Genomic DNA, 8,524 nt, shown 5'->3' with positions numbered 1-8,524 from the left:
TGTCAAGTCTTGATGTTGATGACAATTAAATGTCAACGAATTTTTATATCGGAAAACGTCAAAATTCCAGTTGCCTAAACATTTTATTGATTTTTGCGATATCAGATATTTTTTGTTGTTGTTTAGTAACCGATCGGATTTTTTAGTATACCTGAGGACGACCTTCCGGGATTGGTGAAATTAAAAACTTTATAACTCGGTAATTTGAGCTAGCAGAAAATTTATTTTAGTCAATTTAGAGTCTCTTTTGATGTCGGCACATGCCTGTTTTCTCTTGGGAGCCAGTTCTGGGACATCCTGTATGTAATATGTGATCAAAACCATAATTTTTATCTTATCCGATAAGACTATTTTTTAAATATAAATAATGATATAAAATGAACGGCAAGTTCTATTCAGAAGTATTTTGTTTTAGTAATTAGTGTTAAAATAAAAATAAATAAATGGTAAGTGATAAGTAAACATTACTAACTATAGCAACAGACTAGTTTGAATGATGTCTTTAGGTGAATTAAAGATTAAGTCATTGATAATTATTCGTTTGATATTATTGATATTATCCCAATTCTTCTGAAATTGTGGAATTGTTGGTCTTTCGTTCTCATTTTTAACATCCCAGACTACTAAAGCTTCATCATAATGGTGAATAATAAGCTCATTATCCTTTGAATTTAATAATAGAGAAACAAGTTTTTTAACATCATGAATTGAAGATAGGAAAGTAGGGAGGCAAATATTGGAAATGCGGCGAAGTTCCAGTCCACCAAATCTAATCGGTAAAGTGGACTGACACCATTGTAATTGTTATTTTCACATGAGTAGCGCTGTCAGATCACTTTTCAGGAATGAGGCCGAAATTTGAAGCACGAGGCGTTAGCCAAGTGCTGCAAAACAAGCCGAATACCTGAAAACTGACAGCGCACGAATATTGAATAACACATTTCGTGTTCGTTTGGGCAAAGTCTTAAAAAACATTGATTTATTGTAAATTTTGAGGTTATCTTTGACAGATGTCAAGTTAGGTATATAACCGGGAAAGTTTATATATTTAGTTATATACCACTTTCCCGGTTATATATCTCAAGAAACGAACACGAAAATCAGTTAAACGTAAATTAAGTATTCTTTCTAAAGAAGACTTTAAAGAAGAATCAATTGAATTAATATACAGTGATCGGCAAAAGTATGGAATAAATTTCTTAAAAATTAAACAAAATTTTTTTCAAAAAAAATCTTTGGACAGGTCAATTTTAGTTTATAAAAATACATGTTTTAGTACCAAAGAAAATTCCAAGCAGTCATTTGTTTTCGAGTTATGACGTCATCGATAGATTTTTAAAATGGAAATCCCCTATTTTTTTTCTTGATTCTGATAGCCCTTTTAATTGTCTAAATGACAGTATAAAAATTTTGTTGTCTTACACTCACTGTGTTCGGCAGCCAATCTACCAGCCGCAGCACATAAAACTTCATTTTTGCTCCTCATAACATAATATACTATTTCGCTTGGTTTAGCTAAAAACAGCTAAGTAAATCCCGCGCCATCTGTTGACCGAGAATCTCACTAAAACCTCATCCCGATTCGCCTTAACATCAGAATTAGAACCTCTGTACATCATAAAATATATTTTACAGTAGATTTTACCAATGTCATTTTTCAAATTCATTTGTAAACTTTTACATTTGATAATTACAGAAAAGTGTTATTATGAAGTCTTAGTTGTTAAAATGCATCTAATAATAATAAAAAATTAGATACTGTCGCGAGCAAAAAAAACTGGTCGTCAAAATCATGCTTTGACGCAATGGAAAATGCTCCATTGTAAAACGGTCGTAAATATCATAACCAGAGATCGGATTCAAATAGGCGTTAAGTAGGAAGCGGAGTATCGGTTCCTAATATAATTGCATGCAAAAACGCTAACCAAGTAGCCCCAAGTACTAATCGCTCACAATCGATGTGGTTTCATATTATAAATACAATCAGCGTACGGAATAATGCTAGTTAATCCGACTTGCGATGGTGTTTATTGCTGAACAGGTCGACTGTATGGTTTTTGCCGAGTTTTTGTTCCGTTTTTATTCAGCGTGAGTCGGAAGCAATGTCCGGTGGCGTCCCAAGTGTTTAGCGAATTTATTTGAATTAAATTCGATAAGGTTGTAAAGTAAAAAATAAATTATCAAATAATAATGGAAACAATATTCAAACCATAAGACGCCAGGTAATCTGTCGAGTCAAGTACTGCTTCAAAAAACAGACAAACCATTATTAAATCGTGAAATTACATTGAGCCCGACGGCCTGCAAGTACGTTCATGAAATCGTCCCTCACTACTTAAATCGCCTAAATTTGTCCGAAGACTGATCATAACCTATCATCATGTTGTATGACATTAGTTGTCATTTTTTTCTCATTTTTTTTTGACACTTTGTTGACCTGGGCATAATCAGACAGGGAAATTTTTTAATTTGTGACAATCTAACCAAATTTTGGAATGACATTGACGACCAGAATTTTTTGCTCGCGACAGTACTTCATATTCAACTTAAAAGAAATGTTATATATTCCTAGGATGCAGAAAGAATACCTTTTCACAAACTTCAGTGGTAGTTCCGGACATCTTCTGAAATGGCTGATAATCTTGGAAAACAAAGTTGTCCTGATACCGCTACGAAAACTTCTTCTGAAAAGGTAAGAGGAATAATCTATAGATTAATACGTGAAGGAAAACCTTTGTACCCCTTTTTAAGCAAATTACGCGGACGGAGGAGTGTGAGATTTGGCATAGTTAAAGTTTATGTGGAGAAGGAGTGCAGAAAGATAAAATTTATGTATAATATACAGGGCGTCCCCAAAAAAAGAGACAAATCCATAGCTCCCTTATTTATCGGACGATTTTAATTATCTATACACCAAATTAAATGGTTGTGAATAAGCTACAAAATGGCATACTAAATTTACGTAAAACCCAAAGTGCTTCAAGGTTAAACTGTCAAAATATATTTTTTTAAATACGGACATATACTTTTTTTAGTAATTCAGATAGAGATTTTTATTCTAAAAACAACAATGTATGACATGTGTAACCTCATATAAGAAAAAACCTAAAAAAATAGCACTACATTTTGAAACAAATGACGAGCACGAGAAGCTATCAAAATTCATTGCGTTACAATGTAATAAATTAACCAAATTAAGTTAGTTGGAAAAACAAATGACAAATATGTAATAACTAATAACATTTGGGATTGCACGTACAGAGCGCAGTTTAAGCATCGACGACAGTAGCATTTTAAAACTTTTTTTTGTATTTTGGGTAGGTAAGTGTACACTTGTGATACAATGTTCTTTTTAGAATAAAAATTTCTATGAGAAGTGTTAAAAAAATTATGTGTTAGCATTTGAAAAAAATATTTTGACAGTTTAGCCCTAAAGCCCTTGGACCTATATGTGAATTTATTAGGGCTTTTTATAAGCTATTTAGAGCCATTTAATATGGTGCATAAATCATTAAAATCCTTCGATAAATAAAGGAGTTCTTTTTCGGGGAAACCTGTGTGTTACAAATATCAAAACATTCATTGTTTACGTTCATACACTGTAACAAATTAGTGAAGTAAATGCGGAGTGAATTTGGAGCGAATGCGGAGTGGATGATTTGTAATTGATTTAATCCCCCCGCAGTGAAATCCACTCCAAGAGGGAGTTTATTTAGATTATTCATAAAAAAAAACTCTTCGGAGTGAAATACAAAATTCTTTGACTATTAGTGGTGTGCCACCACATAAGTTAGTATTGAAAGTTAATTGCACGTTTTACTGATCAGAAACTTAAATACAAAGGAAGCATTAGTCTATGGAACAAGAATAGGCATCAAGTTTATGCATCGCAATGCTATTGATTGCGAAGTTTTTGACTGGAACCGAACGCAATAAGAGAATTTTAATTCAAAGAAGTCAATTTCTAATCATAGCTGCATTTGCGATGATAATAAATAAGTCTTAAAAACAAACATTCGTAAAAATTGCAATTTTATTGAGGCAGCCAGTTTTCAATTGTACGTCGCAGCAAGTAGAGTTCGATCATTCAATGGTTTGAGATTTTATATTTCCGAATGTAACGGCCAAAGGCATTTAGCAAACGATGAAATTTTATTTTAAGTTCAACGGAAAACATTTAATTTTTTTAACCGCCGGAGTTTTTTGTTTCAATAAAAAATATAGGTATAAAAATACGAAACACGTGTTCTTTATTTCATTTTTCATTTTTTGTATTAATTTTTTATTTCAATTTTATATAATTTGAAAAAGATAAGATAAGAAAAAGATTAACTGTGCAGCCTTGGCGAAACCTGGCCAGTATAGCAATAAAAAACCTAAGGAAATGTCAAAAAACGCGTTATTGTTTTTAAATATGGCATAGCCAAACTATACCTCATTTTCCCTATCGTTCGTATTTTTCAAATTACTCGAAAATTAGTGCATAATGACGTATTTGTAAACGGTCGCAGCTGACGTAATAGAACAAAATTAAAAAAAAATTATATGTGATTATTATGATTGATAAAAAAAATCTTAGTAAGGTTCAAACTTAAAAATTTAATGAAAACGGTCGAATTTCGACCGCTGGGCGACCTCTAGTCTAAATAAAATAGCTAACGCAGAAAATAATAATTTGACAAATACACACTTATAAAATGATGAGAATTTGAAAAAGCGCTGAAATAACAAAGTTAGGAAATTTAAAAAGCTTTATTTGAAAATAGAAAAATACGATGTCATCAAATATTTTTTATTCGGAATCGTATTATAATATGCGAAATCTTAACCTTATACGAGGGCGGAAAGTTAATCATTCCTTTTTATTTTTACTTCCCTCTTGGTCAGTAATAGGCCACTTCTCGCCCTCTTAAAAGTTTTTTCCAGTTGGGTACAGGAGTTGTCCATAGGGACCAGGAATCTCATTTTAATGATACACAGTGAGCGGCAAAAGTATGGAATAAATTCATTAAAAATTAAACAAAATTTTTTTCAAAAAAATCTTTGGACAGGTCGATTTTAGTTTATAAAAATACATATAAAAATACAATACCTTTAATTGTCTAAATGACAGTATAAAAATTTTGTTATCTTACATAAGGAAATTTTTGAGAAAAAAAAATAATAAAGTTGGAAAAAATAAATTTTATAATGAACAAAAACAAGTCAAAAAATCAAGTAGGTAAATGAAACAGTCAAATGATATGTCAATTTCATTCGTATGTTTGTTTTACAAAACGTTTTAGAAAATGACTCATTTAACAGAAACACAACGTATAGAAATTTTCATTTTGATTGGATACGATAGATAAAACTGAAACGGGGAATTTCTTCATAAACTTGCTTATTGTCAACAAACTGGGGGATGGCAATTCGAACATTTAATTCCATAATTTTAAGTACTTAGTAACACAGTTTTTGACTTGTTTTTGTTTGTTATAAAATTTATTTTTTCCAACTTAATTACATTTTTTTTTTCAAAATTTTCCTTATGTAAGATAACAACATTTTTATACTGGCGTTTAGACAATTAAAATGGTTATCAGAATCAAGAAAAAAAATAGGGGGTTTCCATTTAAAAAAACTGTCGATGACGTCATAACTCGAAAACAAATGACTGCTTGGAATTTTATTTTGTATTAGAATATGTATTTTTATAAACTAAAATTGACCTGTCCAAAGATTTATTCCATACTTTTGCCGCTCACTGTATATATATATATATATAATGTTTTCTGGATCCTCGTGGAGTGCAAATAAATAATAACGATATTGTGTTTCTCTGTAACAAGAGCATTTTTATTGACACCTAACAATTTTGCTTAATCTACCCATCACCAAATTTATTTACAATATAAAACAGTCTTACCTGTAGCAAGAGAAACGGCATTATAGTAACGAGTTTTATAAGGGTTGATTTGGCGCACGAGTCCCAGGTGTAGAAAACGACCCATAGGGGAGTTTTCTATGGGACGAGTGCGCCAATACCCTTATAAAACCAGTTTTTTATGTTATTTTTTAGAATTGGCACCCATGTTTTAATTTTTCAATAAAAAAAAAAAATTTCAAATTCTAGGGAATTTCGTATTAATTGGTAATTCAAGGTAACGGATGCAACTACATCTGCAACAGATGTTAAAAAGTAGAGTTTGAACATTAATATTGGAAGTTTTTTGGTGTAATACCACAGATTACTTATAAGTATAGGCACAGATTACTTATACCAGATCGGACACTCTTGTCGGAACCTTTGATGAATTGCATTCGCCATCAATGACCTCCACTAGCGTGGCCCTTTAAACGGGTTACTGCTGCTGTTACCATATTGAACAATATGTCAGCGATACAGTGTTGCAATGGTCGCAGATTTAAAATAAAAAAAATGAAAAAAAAACCTAAAGTCTAATTCCACAGGTTTATTTGAAACGTCGCGTCGGAGTGTTAAAAGACAGGTTTAAAAATATTTTTTAATCAAAATATGCTTAGACAATAGCGAGAAAGAGTCCTCCCTCCTTAACATTTTAAACTTATATACCCCCATTCTCAATATTTCACCCCCGTGGCCACGTACACAAAAATGTTGCCAGGCCAGGGAGATGACCATTATTTATGGCCATAACAACTATCACACCACCGTGTTTTCCACCACTTGGGCCGGAAGGGGTGAGGTGTTTTCGCATCATCTTCCACGTGGACATCCACGTCGACTTGATGACGACGACGAATTGTGTTGCATTAGTCGAAGATTTTCTTACAGATATGCTAAACAAAAGTGCGAATACTGCGATAAAGCAAGGATAGATCGAAATTGTCGTCAGACACCGACGGTTTTTCTCGCTACGGATTTTCACATAGCACATGATCCGAACATGCACGATGTACTCGTATATTATTTTGGGACAAGCGGCAGTGTTGCGCATGCCTACGGGACTTTTAAATTGGTTAATATTCTATCCTTTACAAATTTCTTAACATCTCTCTCGAGTGTCCGATCTGGTATAAGTAATCTGTGGTAATCAGTGTTCGGACAAATTTAGGCGATTTAAGTAGTGGGGGACGATTTCATGAACGTACTTGCAGGGCGTCGGGCTCAATGTAATTTTACGATTTAATAATGGTTTGTCTGTTTTTTGAAGCAGTACTTGACTCGACAGATTACCTGGCGTCTTATGGTTTGAATATTGTTTCCATTATTATTTGATAATTTATTTTTTACTTTACAACCTTATCGAATTTTATTCAAATAAATTCGCTAAACACTTGGGACGCCACCGGACATTGCTTCCGACTCACGCTGAATAAAAACGGAACAAAAACTCGGCAAAAACCATACAGTCGACCTGTTCAGCAATAAACACCATCGCAAGTCGGATTAACTAGCATTATTCCGTACGCTGATTGTATTTATAATATGAAACCACATCGATTGTGAGCGATTAGTACTTGGGGCTACTTGGTTAGCGTTTTTGCATGCAATTATATTAGGAACCGATTCTCCGCTTCCTACTTAACGCCTATTTGAATCCGATCTCTGGTGGTAATACACTGAAATATTGATAAAAATTTCATTAAAGTACAGTGTACTTTTATAAAGCCATAAACGACTCCTACTGACTGACGTTTATAGACGTATTATAAACGCAAATACTAAAAAAGCTATTATCGGCTTTGTTTGGTTTGGAACAATCTCGAAGGCTGGACACCCCTCTCTTGTTACAGGCTAACAACGACACGCCACCATCTTTGTCATCACATGCCGCGCGCGCCAAATTAAAACTAACTAAAAATGAACTAAAAAGAAGTACGACGAACTTTTTACATATATTGGCATTTGTTTCCAACGCTTACCTAGTTAGTGGGAATCGAAAAACGGTAGAAATGAAACTGCATCAAACTAATTGTTTATTTACTAAAAATGTAATGATTCCGAATAAAATAGAATATAAACCTCGGTGGGAATGTGTTTCATTCCTGTCTCGAGCATTAGCCCACCTCGGCTAAGCCTGGGTAAACTATCTTAGCTCTCGACAGGAATGAACCATTTCCCACCTAGGTATGTAATCTACTATTAAATGGATCCCCATACTTTTTTTACATCATTAAAACCCTAACCGTCAAGGTTCGTGACAATGTGTTACTTGTCAGAAAAAAATCAAAAACCATAGTACAAATTGGAAATTTAATAGTATATTTCAAACCAAGGTAAGAAAGTGGTTTCTTGCAGACCGCAGGCAAAGATTATAAACCGAGTCGTAGACGAGGTTTGTAAGTGCCTAAGGTCTGCAAGGACACTTTCTTAACAAGGTTTGAATACAATTTTTTTCCCTACCGGCACAACTTTGTTGAAAAAAGTAAAAAAAAATGGTTATATTCGTGATTAAAACGAAAATTTTGAGAATTGAATAGTAGCCTGTGTTATTTGTTTAATTAACTTGTCATCGCATTTGAAGATTTGAGGTTTGTTCGAAAATTTGATATAAACAGG

At 33.0% G+C, this 8,524-nt stretch overlaps 1 protein-coding gene across 5 annotated transcripts in view; it reads left to right on the top strand.

Annotated features, from left to right (window-relative positions):
* Positions 1-356: 356 nt before the first annotated feature.
* LOC138134162 (uncharacterized) overlaps positions 357-8,524 on the top strand; it is a 28,452-nt gene continuing 20,284 nt past the window's right edge. For all 5 annotated transcript variants that reach the window (XR_011160662.1, XR_011160661.1, XR_011160660.1 and 2 more), the window contains exons 1-2: positions 357-446; positions 2,573-2,692. The gene's annotated coding sequence lies outside the window, so the exon portion shown is untranslated. The remainder of the gene's footprint in view (positions 447-2,572; positions 2,693-8,524) is intronic.

The sequence above is a fragment of the Tenebrio molitor genome, chromosome 6 (assembly GCF_963966145.1).
Source record: "Tenebrio molitor chromosome 6, icTenMoli1.1, whole genome shotgun sequence".
Lineage (NCBI taxonomy): Eukaryota > Metazoa > Arthropoda > Insecta > Coleoptera > Tenebrionidae > Tenebrio > Tenebrio molitor.
This window is presented reverse-complemented; position numbering and strand designations above follow the sequence as displayed.